We start from the raw sequence: 23,687 nt of genomic DNA on the forward strand, positions 1-23,687 counted from the left end.
CTCCTTATGGCATTTTTTGAGATTTTGAGTTGAGTTACAGAAGAACCATATCCAGCATAATTTTTCACATACCAAAGTCAGTGAGTTGTATTGCAAAATGTTTCTAATTTCCTTTTACGTATGAGTTGTATATTTGTAGCTGCCATTTCCTTTGCCGCCTAAAGGAAACAGTCCTTTGTCCGGTAATACCAGTGGTCTCCAAACTGTAGTCCTATAGATGTAGTGAAACTACAACTCCTAGCATGCCCGGACAGCCAACGGCTGTCCGGGCGTGCTCTGAGTTGTAGTTTTGCAACATCTAGAGGGCCACAGTTTGGATAACAATTTGACATCATGGATGGAAGACCAGCCAAGGCCTAGATTCTGGCACAAGTAGGCACAAGACAATTTTGACTCCTTGGCTGTCGAAGAGCGGTCTTCTGAACAATGGTTATAATACAGAGTGTGACTACATCCAAGCGACTAATGTTTATATCCGAATCTGTACAAAGAGATAAACAGCTGACCGCCATAGTATATCCTGAGATGAAGTGATCAGTATGGTATAAACACTTGAGCCCTTACACGCTCTTTTCCCGAAAACAGTGCCCATTTCAGGGTAGCCTGAATATTCGTCTTGCCATCCAGGAATAAACAGTCCACACGATGTATGGAGGACACGCGTCGCGCAGGCCGCTAAAGATTCCATATAGGGGTTTATGTTCGGTGAGGATTTACTCAAGTGTCAACAGGGGAACGGCACTGGCTTTAAACAGGATCATGTATTACAGGGGCCCATAAAACTCTTCTCCTGACACACGACCACCTCACATCGGTCTTTAAACACAAACCTGAAGCACACAGATCCCACACAGAAGATCTACTAAAAGATACACAAAAACATAGTTTAGATTCAGGAGGGATGAGTGGACTAACATTAAAGGGTAATTCCGGTCACTATCAAGGCTGACGTCAATGGTACAATAAACATCTGTGAGTTACGGGGTAAAGTAAAGCAGTTTTTCTGATTATTTAAATTATATATATATATATATATATATATATAGTAAATTTTAGTAGCCGTATTAGTCCAGTGAGTCCGTATTAGCTTGTGAGCTTAGATTTGAAGAAATCCCAAAAGCTCGTCCCTACAAAATTCTGTTAGTCTAATAAAACAGGTATTACAAGATACTGCAACATTTTTTGATATATATATATATATACACACACACATACACACGCAGTAAAATCTCCCTTAGTGGATACCTCCCAATTGGTGGACACCCAATAGCAGATGCATTGAGGGGGCGGGGTGTGACGTCATGAGGGGGCGGGGCTATGATGTCACGAGCTCCCGGCTCCAGCGTTCGGAAGAGTTTGTTCCAAACGCTGAGCAGCGGAGTACCCCTTTAAAGAGGTTGTCCAACTATTAAAAAATATGTCTGGTTTCTCCTAAAACAGTGCTGCACTTGTCCATAAGTTGTGTCTTTTCAGCTCGACTGACATGTTTGAGGGCAACCTGTAATACCACAAATAACCTGTGGACAAGTGTGGCACTGTTTCCGGAAAAGATATGCTAAATAGAAGCGAATAGGAGCCTGGCCTGTCCAGCTCACATTGAGGACGCATTCCTGGAGTTGTAGGGGAGCTTTGGCCAAAATATGTTGAGTCACACGGAAACAAAACTAGAATCGGGCAAGGGACCATTGCTATTTTCAGACCAACCCAATGGATTACTTTATATTTTATGACTATATAAAACCCATAAAATCCCATGCAAATGGTTCCTCGTGGGCGAGCCGTGGTAATAGACAGCAACCTCTACCAGAAAGGAAATATATTACACAAAGGTCACATTAGCAGTGGAGTTTAATAAGTAAGGCCCGCAGTAAGGGCACCGCAGGGACCCCTTGCCATAACGCACTTTACCGGTATCTAAAATAAAATAAAAATCCCATTTTAATACAACATTAGAACACTGAGTCTACACTAAGCTGTAAATAACCAGATTGTGACTTAAAGCGGTACTCCGGTGGAAAACTTTTTATTTATTTATTTAATTTTTTAATTAACTGGTGCCCAAAAATTAAACAGATTTGTAAATTACTTCTATAAAAAAAAAATCTTAATCCTTCTAGTACTTATTAGCTGCTGAATACTACAGAGGAAGTTCTTTTCTGTCTGACCACAGTGCTCTCTGCTGACACCTCTGTCCATGTCAGGAACTGTCCAGGGCAGGAACAATTCCCCTTAGCAAACCTCTTCTTCTCCAGACAGCTCCTGACATGGACAGAGGTGTCAACAGAGAGCACCGTGGACAGACAAAAAAAAGAAATTCAAAAAGAAAAGAACCTCCTCTGTATTATACAGCAGCTGATAAGTACTTTGCACTTACTTACTTTGCAACTTATACTTGCACTGTGTTGGGTGGAATTGCCCTTTAAAGGGGTACTCCGGTGGAAAACTTTTGTTATATTTTTTTTAATTTTTTTTATCAACTGGTGCCAGAAAGTTAAACAGATTTGTATATTACTTCTATAAAAAAAATCTTAATCCTTCCAGTACTTATTAGCTGCTGAATACTACAGAGGAAATTATTTTCTTTTTGAACACAGAGCTTTCTGCGGATATCACGAGCACAGTGCTCTCTGCTGACATCTCTGTCCATTTTAGGAACTGTCCAGAGCAGAATAGGTTTGCTATGGGGCTTTTCTCCTACACTGGACAGTTCTTAAAATGGACAGATATGTCAGCAGAGAGCACTGTGGTCGTGATGTCAGCAGAGAGCTCTGTGTTCCAAAAAGAAAATAATTTCCTCTGTAGTATTCAGCAGCTAATAAGTACTGGAAGGATTAGGATTTTTTAATAGAAGTCATTTACAAATCTGTTTAACTTTCTGGCACCAGTTGATAAAAAAAAAAAAAAAGTTTTCCACCGGAGTACCCCTTTAAAGGGCAATTCCACCCAACACAATGCAAGTATCTATTCTTTATTACCCTCTTTTACATGTAAGATGGTTTTCACTTTTGATCATATATTCATAGAGATCTAATATATCATCCAAGTTAATCCATCTCTCACGATGCTGGTTGTCATAGCTCCGCCCCTGATATATTGCGGTTTATGCATAATTAAGAAAGATGTCTTCAAATCGTATGAAGCTAGAAGGAAAAAAAATTGTGAAATCCCATTAATTTTACCAAAAACTTTAAGACAAATTTATGTAAAGTACAAAGTACTTTGATGGTAAAACCCCCCAAATCCATCACGAGACATCTAAAAGGTTAATCACTCCATAGAAGAAGCGACACAATCCCTAAAATAGTTAATCTCCACTTTCCAAAGTTAAATAGGCTGAATGTCACCCGCTTTCTATAAGGTTATTCATTAGGAACACTTGAGATGTGGAGCTGCGCGGGCCGCCCACTGGGCGACTAATTCCTGTAGAAGATTCGGACAGACAAGCCCTCTGCTATTTCATCCCATGCAAATGCTAAAGGGGTGGCAATTCGGAAAACGGACCCTAAAAAAAGATAGTTTTCAGCATTGTCCTAAAAGGAAAGCGGAGTGGGTGGAGTGCGGCCGGCCCAGAGTAAATGGATTACCTTTCAAGTCCTTATGTGAGGGTTGTTAATAGCTCAGGCCTACTTGAAAATCTGACGACAAACACCGTGTTACGTAAAAACCCTATTATGGTCCAACAATACCCACACACAATGGGGAGAGGAGGCTTAGAAAGTGCCACATTGTAAATGTGCTATATAAGTCACCGGACTGGACATGTCAGAATAAATCTTCCAAAAAAAAAAGGTCCTTAAAGGGGTACTCCGGTGAAAAACTTTTTTTTTTTTTTTTTTTTTAAATCAACTGGTGCCAGAAAGTTAAACAGATTTGTAAATTACTTCTATTAAAAAATCTTAATCCTTCCTGTACTTATTAGCTGCGGAATACTACAGTGGAAATTCTTTTCCGTTTGAAACACAGAGCTCTCTGCTGACATCATGAGCACAGTGCTCTCTGCTTACATCTCTGTCCATTTTAGGAACTGTCCAGAGTAGGAGAAAATCCCCATAGCAAACATATGCTGTTCTGGACAGTTCCTAAAATGGACAGAGATGTCAGCAGAGAGCACTGTGCTCGTGACGTCAGCAGACACCTCTGTGCTTCAAAAAGAAAAGAATTTCCGCTGTAGTATTCAGCAGCTAATAAGTACAGGAAGGATGAAAATTTTTTAATAGAAGTAATTTACAAATCTGTTTAACTTTCTGGCACCAGTTGGTTTAAAAAAAAAAAAAAAAAAAGCTTTTCACCGGAGTACCCCTTTAAAAACCCGGGGGGTTAGATATACATAACCCCTTTCCAAAATTTTAATGCATGTTTTGCTGAGAGAGGTGGAGTCTTAAACTTCCATTTAAAAAGGGGGAAAGATTTTTTATTTATTTATCAACTGGTGCCAGAAAGTTAAACAGATTTGTAAATTACTTCTATAAAAAATAAAAAAAAAATCTTAATCCTTCCAGTACTTATCAGCTGCTGTATAATACAGAGGAAGTTCTTCTCTTTTTGAATTTCTTTTTTTTTTTTTTTGTCTGTCCACAGTGCTCTCTGTTGACACCTCTGTCCATGTCAGGAACTGTCCAGAGCAGGAGAGGTTTGCTAAGGAGAATTGTTCCTGCTCTGCACAGTTCCTGACATGGACAGAGGTGTCAGCAGAGATCACTGTGGTCAGACAGAAAAGAAATTCAAAACGAAAAGAACTTCCGCTGGAGCATACAGCAGCTGAAAAGTACTGGAAGGATTAAAAAATGTAAATAGAAGTAATTTAAAAATCTGTTTCATTTTCTGGCACCAGTTGATAAAAAAAATAAAAAATAAAAACATTTCCACCGCAGGCAGGATGTAAATCAATTCATTTTCACTGAACTGGAAACTGTTTAGGATCCTACCTTTTTGTTCAACAATTTACAAAAAACGTCTTTTGTTTATCTCTGGAGGACCCGTCCAGTGTAACACTTCATTCCCCCTGTGGAGGCGCTGCAGGCAAACTGAAGACTTACTGCCAGGCTGCCCCCACAGATTACAGTTGATTGCTGGAGGTACCAACATGGGGACACTTTGTGATCCTCCTAAAGGTGTCCATGAACCTTGGTTGAACGTTCAACCAATCCACATATATGTTTGGCTCGACGTTTATATGTTCCAAATGGAAAAATGGGAGAGAAGTCATCCCAAAAAAGAAAATGGCCAAGCAGCAGAAATCTAACAAGCTCAAGCCTTCGGAGGAGAAGTCAGGAGGACTTCACACACATGGTCAACCGGTTCGCCAAAATCAATGGGGCCAGTAAACCTTTCACTAATATGGGGCAATTATGGGCAAGGGACCCTTCTAACATGTAGGAACCGCCCTAAGTGGAAATCCCTTTAAAAGGGACTTAGTCAAGTTAAAGGAGAAATGCGGCGCAAAACATTTACCTTTCCTTGCGCCTGGGCTGCAAAACCATAAAGAACAACAAACTTTAACTCGCCTTCCTAAGTTCCCCCGTTGTGCCGATACCGGCATCCCGTTCCTCCGGCGCTGCTCAGCTTCATCCTTCTTAGGCTCGGAACGTCACACAGCAGTCAGCGTATCGCCGGCCGCAGCGATGTCCCGCCTAGGCGGGACATCGCTGCGGCCGGCGATACGCTGACTGCAGTGTGACGTTCCGAGCCTAAGAAGCAGGGAGCCGAGCAGCGCCGGAGGAACGGGATGCCGGTATCGGCGCAACGGGGGAACTTAGGTAGGAGAGTTAAAGTTTGTTGTTTTTTACAGTTTTGCAGCCCAGGCGCAAGGAAAGGTAAATGTTTTGCGCCGCATTTCTCTTTTAAGGTCAGCCTACCAAATGTGTTAAAGGGGTATTCCGGTGGAAAACTTTTTATTTTTTTATTTTTATTTTTTTAAATCAACTGGTGCCAGAAAGGTAAACAGATTTGTAAATTACTTCTATTTAAAAAAAAATAAAAATCTTAATCCTTCCAGTACTTATTAGCTGCTGAATACTACAGAGGAAATTCTTTTCTTTTTTGGAACACAGAGCTCTCTGCTGACCTCTGCTGTCCATTTTAAGAACTGTCCAGAGTAGGAGAAAATCCCCATAGCAAACATAATATGCTGCTCTGGACAGTTCCTAAAAATGGACAGAGATGTCAGCAGAGAGCACTGTGCTCGTGATGTCAGCAGAGAGCTCTGTGTTCGTAAAAAGAAAAGAATTTCCTCTGTAGTATTCAGCAGCTAATAAGTACTGGAAAATCCCCATAGCAAACATATGCTGCTCTGGACAGTTCCTAAAAATGGACAGAGATGTCAGCAGAGAGCTCTGTGTTCGTAAAAAGAAAAGAATTTCCTCTGTAGTATTCAGCAGCTAACAAGTACTGTAAGGATTAAGATTTTTAAATAGAAGTAATTTACAAATATGTTTATCTTTCTGGCACCAGTTGATTTAAGAAGAAGAAGAAAAAAATAAATAAATAAAGTTTTCCACCCGAGTATCCACTGGTTCCTGAAAGTTTTGAAACTACAATTCCCAGCATGGGAGTTGTAGTTCAGCAGCAGCTGGAGAGACACAGGTTGGAGACCCCTGGTTCAGGGCATTATCAGGGTCCCATCCACCAGAGAATGGTATTTTCTGATACACAGTATGAATTGTATCAGCAGGGAAACAGTATATAAAGAACATATATACCACAGATCACACAGTGCACATTAGAGATGGCAAATATAGAATAAAAAATGGCAGCCGGTATTACAGGATCCACAACAGAAATGTCAGCAGTATCGTGTGCGAAGCTCGATCCTCCTAAAACCACATACACCAGAAAAGCAAACAATCCTGTATCAACATGTCTATGAGAAGTCAACTGCTTAAATAAACCTGACGGGAAGATCATAGCTGGAATTACTTTCCATACTGAAAAGATCAACAGAGATATAGGAAAAGGCCACAAAAGACGGGAAAAACATTTTTCGCTAATTAGCTCCATTATGAAGGTATAACAGTCTGAAGTGAGGAGCCTGATCCCTACAGCTCCTCTGCAGTAAAGTGTCCAGGACAACACCTGTTCTTCTGTGCTTTGGTGGCCATTGCGTGAATCCAAACAACATCCACATAAATGTCCACATCCTTAAAGGTTGAAAGAAAAAAAAAAAAGAAAAAAGGTGGACGTATTCCGTACGGCGCCTATCCCCCAAAATTTTGGGGGATATGCGCCGTACGGAATACGTCCACCTTTTTCTTTTTTTTTTCTTTCAATTTTACTGCACTGTTCCCTGAAGGATACGGTGAAGGACGCCGGGCAGCCACCCATCTGAATCCACAGCCTTCTAGCGAGTCTACAGGCAATACATGTCTACAGGCAATACATGTCTACAGGCAATACATGTCTACAGGCAATACATGTCTACAGGCAATACATGTCTACAGGCAATACATGTCTACAGGCAATACATGTCTACAGGCAATACATGTCTACAGGCAATACATGTCTACAGGCAATACATGTCTACAGGCAATACATGTCTACAGGCAATACATGTCTACAGGCAATACATGTCTACAGGCAATACAATACAGGTGCAATTAACCCTGCACGTGCCCCTCTACCATAATAATATTCCACTAGGAGCGCATCTCTTTTCTTTCATTCTATTTCCCATCCTTAAAGGGGTGGTCCAGAATTTTTATTTTTTATTTGATTGAGCTACAGTGGCTGTAATATTAGTGTAGTTTATAATACAGTGGTCCCTCAACATACGATGGTAATTCGTTCCAAACGACCCATCGTTTGTTGAATCCATCGTATGTTGAGGGATTCGTGCAATGTAAAAAGTGCATTTAATACTCCCCTGTCCCCGCCGCTCCGGACCGCGTCCTAACCACTCCCGATGCTGTCCCAGGGGCTCCAAATGCTGTCCCGCTGCTCCGGCGTCTTCTTCGGGATCCTCCGATGTCTTCCGCATCTTCTACGGGGTCCGGGCCTCGCTCTCTGGTGACGTTATTATGCACGGTGTGCGCAGCGACATAATAACGACGCCGGAAAGCGAGGCTCGGACCCAGGAGAAGATGCAGAAGATGCCGGAGGATCGCGAAGTGGACCCGGAGCAGCGGGGATAGGTAAGTGAACCTGTACGGGATGGTTAAACTGCTATAGCACTTAATGTGATGGCCCCGACATATAAAAGCATCGTATGTCGATTTGATCATCTGTCTGGGCCATCGCATGTCGGGGGGTTACTGTATAGTGTCTGTACCTGTGTTTGTTGGCTGGTGTCACAAGTCTAATGTGATCTTTGCCCCCATGTTTAGAGCATACAAAATGAGTGTCGTCTCAGATTTTCCCAGGTTGCAGTGCGGCCCGAGACATTACTAGTCAGGTGTTGAAAAGGAGCGTGTCTGCTTCAATGGATAAAACGACAGCTGGGTGAGGGATAACTTTTCACAAGTTTGCCATGGAGAATTGTCCCAGATTTGCTTTAATGGGTGGGGTGGCTGATGAGGGAGAGTGACCTCACACTTACAAACAAGGGATCCTGGAACTTGCAGTTGGAGGGAGGGTACTCCGACAGGAAATAGCCATTTCATAAAAATAAAGCAGCAGCGTTATGGTGGACTCACAACACAGCCATTTAGCCTCAAGACAAGCATGAATCCTTCCTAAGCATGTCCATTACTGTCTGGCAGGTAAGTACTAAAATCACCTTATGGTTGATAACCCCTTTAAGACGGCCATACATATTAAAGTTTTATGAACCTGCCAATTTTAGTGGGATTGGTTAACCATCCAACGTGTATGGTGGCCTCATCTACAGCAGATGTCGTACGGTTGGGCGTGTTGGTTTCCAACATGCTTCATCTCTGTCACGATGCCGGCTGGCAGGTAGTGGATCCTCTGTGCCGGAGAGGGATTGGCGTGGACCGTGCTAGTGGATCGGTTCTAAGTCACTACTGGTTTTCACCAGAGCCCGCCGCAAAGCGGGATGGTCTTGCTGCGGCGGTAGTGACCAGGTCGTATCCACTAGCAACGGCTCACCTCTCTGGCTGCTGAAGATAGGCGCGGTACAAGGGAGTAGACAGAAGCAAGGTCGGACGTAGCAGAAGGTCGGGGCAGGCAGCAAGGATCGTAGTCAGGGGCAACGGCAGGAGGTCTGGAACACAGGCTAGGAACACACAAGGAAACGCTTTCACTGGCACAATGGCAACAAGATCCGGCAAGGAAGTGCAAGGGAAGTGAGGTGATATAGGGAAGTGCACAGGTGATCAGACTAATTGGAACCACTGCGCCAATCAGCGGCGCAGTGGCCCTTTAAATCGCAAAGACCCGGCGCGCGCGCGCCCTAAGGAGCGGGGCCGCGCGCGCCGGGACAGGACCGACGGAGAGCGAGTCAGGTACGGGAGCCGGGGTGCGCATCGCGAGCGGGCGCTACCCGCATCGCGAATCGCATCCCGGCTGGAGGCAGTATCGCAGCGCCCCGGGTCAGTGGATCTGACCGGAGCGCTGCAGTGAGGAGAGTGTAGCGAGCGCTCCGGGGAGGAGCGGGGACCCGGAGCGCTCGGCGTAACAATCTCTTTGTTCTGGGGGAGATAAGTCATCATCAGAGGAGGGTGGAAGAGGTTCTCTCCTCTCTGTCCATGTAGATGTACATGGTCAAGCCATGGGGGGGGGGGGGGGGGGGATAGCTGTCAGCCTAACGGTTATGTAAATTGTACGACCAGCTCTACCTGCTTAAAAATACATTGTTAGTGTATGAACATATAAGGGGTAGCCCGGTGAAAAACTTTTTTTTTTAATCAACTGGTGCCAGAAAGTTAAACAGATTTGTAAATTACTTCTATTAAATAATCTTTACCCTTCCAGTACTTTTTAGCAGCTGTATGCTACAGAGGAAATTCTTTTCTTTTTGAATTTCTTGTCCACAGGTCTCTCTGCAGACACCTCTGTCAGTGTCAGGAACTGTCCAGAGCAGCATGGGTTTGCTATGAGGATTTTCTCCTGCTCTGGACAGTTCCTGATACGGACATCAGGTGTCAGCAGAGAGCACTGTGGACAAGACAAAAAAAGAAATTCAAAAAGAAAAGAATTTCCTCTGTATAATACAGCTGCTAAAAAGTACTGGAAGGGTAAAGATTTTTTATAGAAGTAATTTACAAATCTGTTTAACTTTCTAGCACCAGTTGATTACAAATTTTTTTTTTCCACCGGAGTACCCCTTTAAAGTGGTTCACTCGTCACAGATAACCCACTTAATCTAAGGCTACCGCAGGTCTGGGCTCCTCAGTCCCACAGCAAATAGCTGATTTTACAAATGGAGTATTACATGGTGGACATTCAGGTGAATGGGCATATAAAGGGGTTATCCAGAAAAAAACTTTTTTATCTATATCTACTGGCTCCAGAAAGTTAACTTTAACTTCAGAAGCTCATAAGTACTGAAAGGATTAAGATTTTTTAATAGAAGTAATTTACAAATCTGTTTAACTTTCTGGAGCCAGTTGATATATATATATATATATATATATATAAAAAGTTTTTTTTTCCTGGATAACCCCTTTAAGTCTAACATGACTTTGGCTCATAGATTTGTGGATGGTAATTGGGGACCAAACAATTTTAATATAACAATCGCAAGAAAAAAAACAGGAAGGACTGTCATAGGGAGACCGGATGGGAAGAAATCTGGACTTGTAACCTCAGTTGATGTATCCTTATGACTTGTTTAGACGCAGTTAGGGTTGTATTGGTTTTGCCGGGTAGAGTACAACAGTATAAAGGAAGACAAGGCTACGTACAAGCACAGTTCATAAATAAAGCTATTGTCAGTCAATAGGACAAGCAGGAAAAGGATGTGACCATGTAGAACAAAGAGTGGAAACCCCAGAATGTTCCAACCGGCCCTTTGGACCTCTCAGCAATTAAGGAAAAAAAGAATGGGATTCTACATGTGTTGGCTCCATTGACAAATAATGAATGAAAAGGATTGGGACCCCCCTCGGAGTAGCAGAGCCCATTGTGTTCCAGTTCATCAGGAGCGTATAATGAATAAGCCATCTCACTCTCTGTCCTAGATCCTTGACAACAGGATGACAATCGTTCACCACAATGAAAAAACACCCAAGTAAATATAAGTCCTAACATCAATGAACTAGATGCAGCCAATTACTAGCTTTATATAATGGAAGGCAAGAGGACAACCAATATGGCCGCTATCACATCTCCCCTCAGGACTGACATTTTACCTTCACTAATAATCTGTAGCAAATTATCAGAACAGAAAACAGACTTGTGCTGCGGATGTGTCTGGCTTATAGTGGATTGTCTCCAACGCGGGGTTCTTAAAGAACTACAATTCATAGCATGGTTAAAGGGGTACGCCGCCCCTAGACATCTTATCACCTATTCAAAGGATAGGGAATAAAATGTCTGACCGCGGGGGGGTCCCATAGCTGGGGACCCCCACGATCTCCCTGCTGCACCCACTGCGTCCGCTGTAGCGTCGGGGGCTCGTGAGGTCACGGCCACGCCCCCTGAATGCAAGTCTATGGGAGGGGGCGTGACGGACATCACGAGCCCCTGCCCAGCATGGCCAGTTCGCTCCGTGCACCGGATGTCTGGGGTGCCACAGCCGAGATCCTTTGAATAAGGGATAAGATGTCTATGGGCAGAGTACTCCTTTAAGAGGGAATTCTGGGTTCAACTATAGAGTACTTACATGGGACTCACCTTTAAAAGGTACTTGCATCGGAATCATCTAAAGGGTACTTTACTGGGCTGATGTAATAAGTACTGGGTTTATCTAAGGGGTAGTTAAAATGGTCTTACTTAAGGGGCACTTGCAATGGTCTCAACTAGGGGGTACTTGCAATGAAATTGTCTAAAGGGTATTTGCACTGGATTCACAAGGGGTTCCTGCACCTGGGGGTACTTGCAATGGTCTCACTTAGGGGGTACAAAGGAAAGATGTCCGGCCCGGCACAAGATGTGCAGATAAAACTTGCTTTATTAACACTTGCAAAAAACGTGGTCTCAAATGGCTGGAGGTGCTCAACCCCAAATGCAGTTGTGCATTTATACTGGGGGAGCAGATCCTGCCCTTGTAGTCCGTTGCTAGGGGCGATCCCCAGCATAAAAATGCATACAATGGAGGATGCCTGCAGCGGACTACAAGTGCCACAATAGAATCCTACACCAGATAAACGGTGTGGATGTGTAACAATTAGAATAATACAATACAGAAATTTAGGTGCACTACTGTGGTAGATGTATACAGTGACATTGGCTAATCCCTCAACACTGATGTTATTAACACTTGGCAAGGAGTCACAATACAAATCAGGAACGACTGACGCCTTTCGCACCAGCAGGTGCTTAATCATAGACCATGATTAAGCACCTGCACGTGCGAAACGCATCAGTTGTTCCCGATTTGTATTGTGACTCCTTGCCAAGCGTTAATAAAGCAAGTTTTATCTGCACATCTTGTGACAGACATCTTTCCTTTAGATTCGAGTGGTGAAGCCAAGGCGGGACCGGTGGGTCCGATAGCACAGGTGTGCATCTGTGGTTGTTAGTGGAAGAGCGGACAGCACTATCTCTTTTTACACTTAGGGGGTACTTACAATGGGATTGTGTAAAAGGTACTTGTACCGGGCTAACCTGGGGGTACTTGTATCTGGCTCACCTGGAAGTATATGCTTTGGACTCACCTGGAAGTATATGCATTGGACTCACCTGGGGGTACTTGTATTGGGCTCACCTGGAAGTATATGCATTGGACTCACCTGGAAGTATATGCATTGGACTCACCGGGAAGTATATGCATTGGACTCATCTGGGGGTACTTGTATTGGGCTCACCTGGGGGTACTTGCATTGGGCTCACCTGTAAGTATATGCATTGGACTCTCCTGGAAGTATAGGCATTGGACTCACCTGGAGGTACTTGTATTGGGCTCACCTGGGGGTACTTGTATTGGGCTCACCTGTAAGTATATGCATTGGACTCTCCTGGAAGTATAGGCATTGGACTCACCTGGGGGTACTTGTATTGGGCTCACCTGGAAGTATATGCATTGGACTCACCTGGAAGTATAGGCATTGGACTCACCTGGGGGTACTTGTATTGGGCTCACCTGGGGGTACTTGTATTGGGCTCACCTGGGGGTACTTGTATTGGGCTCACCTGGGGGTACTTGTATTGGGCTCACCTGGGGGTACTTGTATTGGGCTCACCTGGGGGTACTTGTATTGGGCTCACCTGGGGGTACTTGTATTGGGCTCACCGGGAAGTTTATGCATTGGACTCACCTGGGGGTACTTGTATTGGACTCACCTGGAAGTATATGCATTGGACTCACCGGGAAGTATATGCATTGGACTCACCTGGAAGTATAGGCATTGGACTCACCTGGGGGTACTTGTATTGGGCTCACCTGGGGGTACTTGTATTGGGCTCACCTGGGGGTACTTGTATTGGGCTCACCTGGGGGTACTTGTATTGGACTCACCGGGAAGTTTATGCATTGGACTCACCTGGGGGTACTTGTATTGGGCTCACCTGGAAGTATAGGCATTGGACTCACCTGGGGGTACTTGTATTGGGCTCACCTGGAAGTATAGGCATTGGACTCACCTGGGGGTACTTGTATTGGGCTCACCTGGAAGTATATGCATTGGACTCACCTGGGGGTACTTGCCATGTTATTATCTAAAGGGCACTTTTAGTGGGCTCATCTAATGGGTATTGCACTGCTCTCATCTAAGGGTTATATGCACTGGGCTGATCTAGGGTTATATGCACTGGGCTGATCTAGGGTTATATGCACTGGGCTGATTACTGTAGTAAAGTGTCTGATCATTAAAGGGGATACTTAGATTTAATTTGTCTAAACAGGAGATACTCCAGTCTTGGCTAGCGGCTTCAACCTGTGACTCTCCAGCCAATGTATGAAGTACAGAGAGTCCACGTACAGTAATGCTGGCCCATAATGACTCCTGACCCCACCAGAGGTCGGTCTTATTTGTATTTATGAGGAAACCTGGGAGTGATCCTGTATTTCCTCCCATTGTGTCTGACGCGTCACCATATTTATACCGACATCTGCTCTATTACATATGAGGCAGCGCTCGGCCCTAATCCCAGGCTCATAAATAGTTCACGGTCAATTTCTCACAAGCAATTGCCTGATGAGAGGAATGAAAATTACTGAATGACTACAAGAGGGCTCCTAAATCACAACACCCGCCATCATGCATTCCTAACCCTATTAATACTTAACCCTAACCCTATACCACCCACATACCAGCGCTATACTGCTGCCCCTATAGAGCAATAACAGTCCTGTGTTATGGACCGTATGGGAGCAGTATTATAGAAGCTATATTCTTGTATATAGAAGCAGTATTATAGTAGTTATATTCTTGTATATAGGAGCAGTATAATAGTAGTTATATTCTTGTATATAGAAGCAGTATTATAGTAGTTATATTCTTGTATATAGGAGCAGTATTATAGTAGTTATATTCTTGTATATAGGAGGCAGTATTATAGTATTTATATTCTTGTATATAGGAGCAGTATTATAGTAGTTATATTCTTGTATATAGAAGCAGTATTATAGTAGTTATATTCTTGTATATAGGAGCAGTATTATAGTAGTTATATTCTTGTATATAGGAGCAGTATTGTAGTAGTTATATTCTTGTATATAGGAGCAGTATTATAGTAGTTATATTCTTGTATATAGGAGCAGTATTATAGTAGTTATATTCTTGTATATAGGAGCAGTATTATAGTAGTTATATTGTTGTATATAGGAGCAGTATTATAGAAGCTATATTCTTGTATATAGAAGCAGTATTATAGTAGTTATATTCTTGTATATAGGAGCAGTATTATAGAAGCTATATTCTTGTATATAGAAGCAGTATTATAGTAGTTATATTCTTGTATATAGGAGCAGTATTATAGAAGCTATATTCTTGTATATAGAAGCAGTATTATAGTAGTTATATTCTTGTATATAGTAGCAGTATTATAGTAGTTATATTCTTGTATATAGGAGCAGTATTATAGTAGTTATATTCTTGTATATAGGAGCAGTATTGTAGTAGTTATATTCTTGTATATAGGAGCAGTATTATTGTAGTTATATTCTTGTATATAGGAGCAGTATTATAGTAGTTATATTCTTGTATATAGGAGCAGTATTATAGTAGTTATATTCTTGTATATAGGAGCAGTATAGTAGTTATATTCTTATATATAGGAGCAGTATTATAGTAGTTATATTCTTGTATATAAGAGCAGTATTATAGTAGTTATAGTCTTGTATATAGGAGCAGTATTATAGTAGTTATATTCTTGTATATAGGGGCAGTATTATAGTAGTTATATTCTTGTACATAGGAGGCAGTATTATAGTAGTTATATTCTTGTATATAGGAGAAGTATTATAGTAGTTATATTCTTGTATATAGGAGCAGTATTATAATAGTTATATTCTTGTGTATAGGAGCAGTATTATAGTAGTTATATTCTTGTATATAGGAGCAGTATTATAGCAGTTATATTCTTGTATATAGGATACAGCATTATAGTAGTTATATTCTTGTACATAGGAGCAGTATTATAGTAGATATATTCCAGTACATAGTGGGCAGTATTATTGTAGTTATTGTTTTTTAAACACATGGAGCATTATTATAGTAGTAATGTTTTTGCACATAGATGGGGCACTTATATAGTAGTTATATTCGAGAAGTATTATAAATACTGAAGCAGTAAAGAAATACAAGCTTATGAGGCAAGTGACCACCATATTTGAACCAGACATACACTCAGAGCTATTTTATCTTTATTTTCCTAACTTTTCTTGGTTAGTACTTCAAAGAGTATTACTTGCTACTTCTTCCCAATATTCTAGTGACCTCCTCGCTCTCTACCCTCCATGTCTGGGAGGCAGTGAATCGGAGGTAAATTGACCTGACTCTTCTGGGTTCATTTTCATGCAACATAAAACCTGGGTATTAATCTTTCATGTTTACTCCAGTAGTGACTGGCGAAGGACGACACAGTAATGCACTTCATAGAAAAGGGTAGTTCTTTCCAGGGAAACAGTCCACTCGTGTTTATCTAATCTGGCTCTGGTTAACCCTTACCGTGCCAGCGTCATGGAATCAGAAGTAATCTCCCTTACAGTTCCACACACTTTAGCGTTCCATTATTGTTTCAGTTCTTCATTCCGCACTGAACCGTGCAAAAAACCTTAGCAACTACTGTGTTAGTTACACGGGCGGATCGGTAAAAGAAAAAGAAGAAGGAACAGTTGCTTTGCAAAACTAAAATCAGATTTATATGTCATTCGGGGTCTTAGGAAAGCCGGATCATGATCTTTATGAGCACCTCAGTTGCACCCAACTTTGCACATTCAGCATCTGTCACCAACTCAAGAGCTGACACCCATCGGTTCCATGGTCTTCACATTAGTTTAGTAGGATGGGTGAGATCAGCAGATGCTGCATATCTCTGGTGACGCTTATCTTAAAGTAGAAAACCAAAGGGTTGAACGGGTTAGGGGGCAAGTTCTAAGTTTCAGGCCCGCACGTCCTACAGCTGTCAAATTGTCAAGCAACGTGGCCTGCACTAAATTGTCCTGTTCTACTACAAGTCCCAGCAAGCCCTTAAAGGGGTACTCCGCCCCTAGACATCTTATCCCCTATCCAAAGGATAGGGGATAAGATGTCAGATCGCCAGGGTCCCGCTGCTGGGGACCCCAGGGATCGCCGCTGCGGCACCCCGCTATCATTACTGCGCAGAGCGAGATCGCGCTGCACGTAATGACGGGCAATACAGGGGCCGGAGCATCGTTACGTCACGGCTCGGCCCCTCGTGACATCACGGCCCGCCCCCGTCAATACAAGTCTATGGGAGGGGGCGAGGCGGTCGTCACGCCCCCTGCCATAGACTTACATTAAGGGGACGGGCTGTGATGTCATGAGGGGCGGAGCCATGACGTAACGATGCTCCGGCCCCTGTATTGCCCGTCATTACGCACAGAGCGAACTTGCTCTGTGCAGTAATGATAGCGCTGTGCCGCAGTGGCGATCCCGGGGGTCCCCAGCTGGGGACCGAGGCGATCTAACATCTTATCCCCTATCCTTTGGATAGGGGATAAGATGCCAGGGGCGGAGTACCCCTTTAAGGTCTCTGAGCCACTGGTCACCTCCGTGGGCCCTCGCTGAACTGTATAGACTGTAACAACTGTGTACCCTTAGTAAAGCTACCGTTGTCCGTAACTTAGCGTCAGAGTCTTAATTGCCCCCGTGCCTAGCCCAGGATCCAGCAGTATACCTTCGGGTGGTTATAGGCTAAACCACACCCTGGTGTCACGAATACAAGGGGTTAATGCCATCTGCCCCTAGGGTAACAACATCTGCCCTCATCACACCCCGCTACCACATATTCTTGTACAAAGTATAAAGTATTTTAGTACAGTAGTCCCTCAACATACGATGGTAATCCGCTCCAAATGGACCATCGTTTGTTGAAACCATCGTATGTTGAGGGATCCGTGCAATGTAAAGTATAGGACAGTGGTCTACAACCTGCGGACCTCCAGATGTTGCAAAACTACAACACCCAGCATGCACGGACAGCCGTTGGCTGTCCGGGCATGCTGGGTGTTGTAGTTTTGCAACATCTGGAGGTCCGCAGGTTGAAGACCACTGGTATTGGAGGTTATACTTACGCGTCCCCGACACTCCGGCAAGGCCTCTGCTTCCCCGGCATCCTCGCTCTCCGTCGCCGCCATTCCGCGCAAGTTCAGTGTGGAAATGTTTTCAAGCGGAAACATTTTTATCATTGACTTCAATGGATTTCTGCTGGCGTATTCCGCAAGAAGAATGAACATATTCTTCCTTCTAGCGGAACGGAATTCTGCGAGCGGAATTTACGCAGTGTGATCAGTGCAGAGTAAAATACATTGAAGTCGATGGCAAAGCAGATGTTAATTATTAGTAAGAGGAGAATTCAAGAGGAATTACTGGAGTAATTACACCCTTAGGGTACGTTCAGACGAGCGGATTTTCACAGCGTTTTTCGCTGCAAATCCGCCGCTGAAGGACCTCAGTATTCTGCCTTTATATGTGTCCGCTACGGGCAGACACACTGCGATGTGCAAGTCGCTGCGCGCATACGCAGTATACTCGCACATCGTGGCAGCTCTCGGCCTAGCTCATTGAGCTCGGGGAGCGGCCGCGATGTGTGCGCATCGTTTCAGTGTGTCTGCACGTAGCGGCGTTTTGCTGCTCCGAGCAGGCACATGTAAAGGCAGAATACAGAGGTCTTTCAGTGGCGGATCTGCAGCGAAATACGCTGCAAAAATCCGCTCATCTGAACACACCCTTAGTGTTCAATTCCCCTGCAGCGCCACCACGGGGCATATAAGGCATTACACTTTGTCCATTTACACCAATTGTTGCCTGTGTAAGTCGGGACAGGACAGGTCCTCCATTGCGAGACATTCTTTGTAGGTGTTCTCCAGATGAGGATCCTAAACAGAACCCCTCATCCCTCCCTAGGGCTTCCTAAAAAGTTATATAAAAAATGTTTTCTTCCCCTTTGTGTTAGGACACCCTTCACAAATACAGTGACCCCCCCACGACCTACGAGGGCCCTAGAATACGATCGTTTCAACATACGATGGTCTTTCAGAGGCCATCGCATGTTGAAGGCAGCATCAACATACGATGCTTTTGTATGTCGGGGCCATCGCATAAATGGCTATCGTGCAGCGCAGACTGCTTCAGCTGCCACCGGATAGCCGTTTACGGTGCCCCGTGTGGTCCGCTGACGATCACTTACCTGTCCTCGGGGCTCCGGCGCGTCCTCTTCGGGATCCCCTGCATCGTCGGCGCTCTCCATCGTCGTCATCACGTCGCTGCGCACGCCATCCCGTCATCCAATAGGAGCGGCGTGCGTAGCGACGTGATGGCGGCGACGGAGAGAGAGGATGCCGGGGAAGCAGAGGCCTTTCCGGAGCGGTGGGGACACCCCGGGGACGCGGCGACAGCGATGGAAGGCGACATCCAGGGCAGCGGTGACGAGCGGTGACGGTCCGGAGCGGCGGGGACAGGTGAGTACAACTTCCTCTAACAGTGGTCTTAAACCGGCGGACCTCCAGATGTTGCAAAACTACAACTCCCAGCATGCCCGGACAGCCGTTGGCTGTCCGGGCATGCTGGGTGTTGTAGTTATGCAACATCTGGAGGTCGGCCGGTCGAAAACCACTGTCCTATACTTTACATTGCACGGATCCCTCAACATGCGATGGTTTCAACAAATGATGGTCCATTTGGAACGGATTCCCATGGTATGTTGAGGGACCGCTGTACATACAAATGTCTGTGAAGGAGGCTTTGCCGCGATTCCTTGTGAAGCGGTAGACACCTTCCCACAGGGGCAGGATACACGGGCCCACAAGCTGTCTATATACAGTACACACACCAATGTTGACAAGGAGAAAAGCCGTTTTCAGCAAAGACAATTCTATACAGTCAGACAAAGGCGATTTATCCGTCCACACAAAGCACCAGCTGTGGTCCCGAAACCAAAGCACAAAAGACCAAACCTTCCAGTGTGAGAGACATCCCAAACTTCCGTCCACAGGGTATACAAAGCCGCTGTCTCTTTTTTTTGTGTCTCGCTCTTTTGTTGGCTCCTTACATGCAAACAGTCGAAAAGAAAATATAATCCTGTGTCTACGCGGTAACCCAACAAGGGACGAATCCTGAGCCCCGGCGCTAAAAACCATTCCTATTTACCTATTTTATTTCTTCGCCATTACATCTGTCAAAGAGACCATGAGAAAATGTGCGGTCTTGTCAGACATCCCTGGGAAGTCTCCTGTTTCGGCATTCATACTTGGAGACCACGGTTTTGTAGAACTATACTTAGGCCGAGGGGGCCTTCTTCTACATCAGTGTTTCCCAACCAGGGTGCCTCCAGCTGTTGCAAAACTACAACTTCCAGCATGCCCCGGCAAAACTAACCAGGGTGCCTCCAGCTGTTGCAAAATTACAACTCCCAGCATGTCCGGGGAAAACTAACCAGGGTACACCCAGCTGTTGCAAAACTAAGACTCAAAACAAACCAGGGTGCCTCCAGCTGTTGCAAAATTACAACTCCCAGCATGCCTGGGCAAAACTAACCAGGGTACACCCAGCTGTTGCAAAACTAAGACTCCCAGCATGCCCGGGCAAAACAAACCAGGGTGCCTCCAGCTGTTGCAAAATTACTACTCCCAGCATGACCGGGCAAAACAAACCAGGGTGCCTCCAGCTGTTGCAAAATTACAACTCCCAGCATGCCTGGGCAAAACTAATCAGGGTACACCCAGCTGTTGCAAAACTACAACTCCCAGCATGCCAGGGCAAAACAAACCAGGGTGCCTCCAGCTGTTGCAAAACTAAGACTCCCAGCATGCCCGGGCAAAACAAACCAGGGTGCCTCCAGCTGTTGCAAAATTACTACTCCCAGCATGACCGGGCAAAACAAACCAGGGTGCCTCCAGCTGTTGCAAAATTACAACTCCCAGCATGCCTGGGCAAAACTAATCAGGGTACACCCAGCTGTTGCAAAACTACAACTCCCAGCATGCCAGGGCAAAACAAACCAGGGTGCCTCCAGCTGTTGCTAAATTACAACTCCAAGGATGCCCGGGGAAAACTAACCAGGGTGCCTCCAGCTGTTGCAAAATTACTACTCCCAGCATGACCGGGCAAAACTAATGAGGGTGCCTCCAGCTGTGGCAAAACTACAACTCCCAGCATGCCCGGACAGCCGTTGGCTGTCCGGGCATGCTGGGAGTTTTAGTTTTGCCACAGCTGGAGGCACCCTGGTTGGGAAACACTGTTCTACGTCTAAAGCAGTGGTCTCCAAACTATGGACCTCCGGATGGTGCAAAACTACAACCCTCCGCAGGGCATGCTGGGAGTTTTAGTTTTGCAACATCCGGAGGGCCACAGTTTAGAGACCACTGGTCTGGAGGAAGGAAGGGGGCATCCTCTATGTCTAGAGGAAAGAAGGTTTCTACACCAGCACAGATGGGGGTTCTTTACTGTAAGAGCAGTGAGACTGTGGAATTCGCTCCCAGAAGAGGTGATCATGGGGAACTCTGTAAAAGAGTTCAAAAGGGGTCTGGATGCATTTTTGGAGAATAATAACATTGCTGGTTATGTATATTAGACTTGTAGGGACAGAACATTGATCCAGGGATTTATTCTGAGGCCATATTTGGAGTCGGGAAGGAATTTTTACCTCTAGTATGAGAGTTTTTTGCCTTCCTCTGGATCAACTCAGTAGGGACTCATTAGGGTTATAGGTTGAACCTGATGGACTCTGGTCTTTTCTCAACCTTATGAACTATGTTACTATGTTACCACCATCACAGTTTGGGGTTCTTTACTGTAAGAGCATTAACACTATGGAACTCTCCACAATGGAGACAACAGTTTTATAGACCTAGCCTGTAATCAGGACAAGGGGGCATCCTCTACTTTTAGACCAGTGGTCTCCAAAATGTGTCCCTCCAGATGTTGAAACATTCCTTTACGACTAAAGCAGTGGTCTTCAAACTGTGGCCCTCCAGTACGTATTAACTGCTGAATACTACAGAGGAAATTCTTTTCTTTTTAGATTTCTTTTCTGTCTGTCCACAGTGCTCTCTGCTGACACCTCTGTCCATGTCAGGAACTGTCCAGAGTAGGAGAAAATCCCCATAGCAAACATATGCTGCTCTGGATAGTTCCTAAAATGGACAGAGGTGTCAGCAGAGAGTGCTGTGGCCGTGACAGAAAAGAAATCCAAAAAGAAAAGAATTTCCTCTGTAGTATTGGGCAGCTAATAAGTACTGGAAGTACCCCTTTAAGGGGGCGTTCCTCTACGTCTAGAGCAGTGGTCTCAGAATTATGGTCCTCCAGAAGTTGCAAAGCTACAACTCCCAGTAGGGCATTCAGGAAGTTGTAGTTTTCCAACATCTGGAGGCCCATAGTTTGGAGACCACTGGTTTGGAGGAAGGAAGGTTTCGCCATCATCACAGACAAGGATTCTTTACAGTAAGAGCAGTGACACTACTGAACTCTCAATGGAGACAGTTTAGTAGACCTAGGCCTGTAAGCTGGACAAGGGGCATAATCTATGTCTAGATCAGTGGTCTCCAAACTGGGGCCCTCCAGATGATGCAAAATTACAACTGCCAGCATGCCTGGACAGACAACGACTGTGCATGCTGGGAGTTGTAATTTTGCACCATAGAGGGGGATTTTCTGAATGGGAACCCTACTAATGTTTATATACCCTACATTATTCTTGTGAAACTCGGAACAGTAACCAGGATCAGTGTGAACACAGCCTAATAAATAAGTCCCTACTGTGGCTTCCAAAGTCTGTGTGGTGTCCCGGTACCGTATAGTATACCGTACCTTGTATGGTGGTCCCCAAATCCAGAGTTACTCCGTTCCGGTAGGGTTCTTCTGGTGGGATAGCCCCTAGTCACCTCTTCCTTCTTTAATTTTGTGATGTTTGTGTATGTATATATAATTGTGTATAGAGTGTCGCAGGACCTTCGGTCATGTGACTAATGTTAATTCTCTTAGCGTATGCTAAAGGTCCTTCCTAGGTCACGTGTGTGGTCACATGTTTAGACCATAATTCCTTGTGTAAAGTGACTGACAGATGGTATGGACCAATGAGCTCAAGGCCACCATATAAGGGAGCTGCCAGCCAATCCTCGCTCTCTTGGGTTCCGGACTAGCAGAGAGGAGAGATCCGTGCAACTTTCACAGACAAGACCAGGCCGAAGCCTGATAATACCGCAACTTACCAAATCGTGGGCTATAATACAACTCCCCGCTAAAGTCTGCGTGACTGCTGGACCTAAACTCAGCGGAACAGCGCATATAAATCTCCTGAGCTTAAAACTCACAAGGTCCCAACCAACTGTCAGGATCCTAATAGACTCTTCTTGTACAAAGACTGTTCCTGTTTAACTCTGCATAAAACCTGCAGTAAAAGTTCCGACAGTTTTCTGAAACCTCCGGTTGTGAACATTCATTTATTTTCCCTCCCTATCGCTCTTGGGATGGGTGGCGATAGAACAAGTATATACAGAGGAGTCCTCACCCTGGCGTCACGAGTGTTAAAGGGGTTATCCAGGAAAAAAACAGTTTTTTTATATATCAACTGGCTCCAGAAAGTTAAACAGATTTGTAAATGAATTCTATTAAAAAATCGTAATCCTTTCAGTACTTTTTAGCTGCTGAAGTTGAGTTGTTCTTTTCTGTCTAAGTGCTCTCTGATGACACCTGTCTTGGGAATCACCCAGTTTAGAAGCAAATCCCCTTAGCAAACCTCTTCTACTCTGTGCAGTTCCCGAGACAAGCAGAGATGTCAGCAGAGAGCACTGTTTCCAGACAGAAAACAACAACTCAACTTCAGCAGCTGATAATTATTGGAAGGATTAAGATTTTTTAATAGAAGTCATTTACAAATCTGTTTAATTTTCTGGAGCCAGTTGATTATATATAATATATATATATATATATATATATATATATATATATAAATATATAAAGTTTTTTCCTGGAATACCCCTTTAAGGGTGAACCAAACACCCATTAGTC

General features: G+C 44.3%; 1 protein-coding gene across 6 annotated transcripts in view; it reads right to left on the reverse strand.

Annotated features, from left to right (window-relative positions):
- The window catches only part of MTSS1 (MTSS I-BAR domain containing 1), a 195,488-nt gene that overhangs the window by 111,039 nt on the left and 60,762 nt on the right, over positions 1–23,687 (reverse strand). The window lies entirely within an intron of this gene.

Source organism: Hyla sarda, chromosome 5 (assembly GCF_029499605.1).
Source record: "Hyla sarda isolate aHylSar1 chromosome 5, aHylSar1.hap1, whole genome shotgun sequence".
Taxonomy (NCBI): Eukaryota; Metazoa; Chordata; class Amphibia; order Anura; family Hylidae; genus Hyla; species Hyla sarda.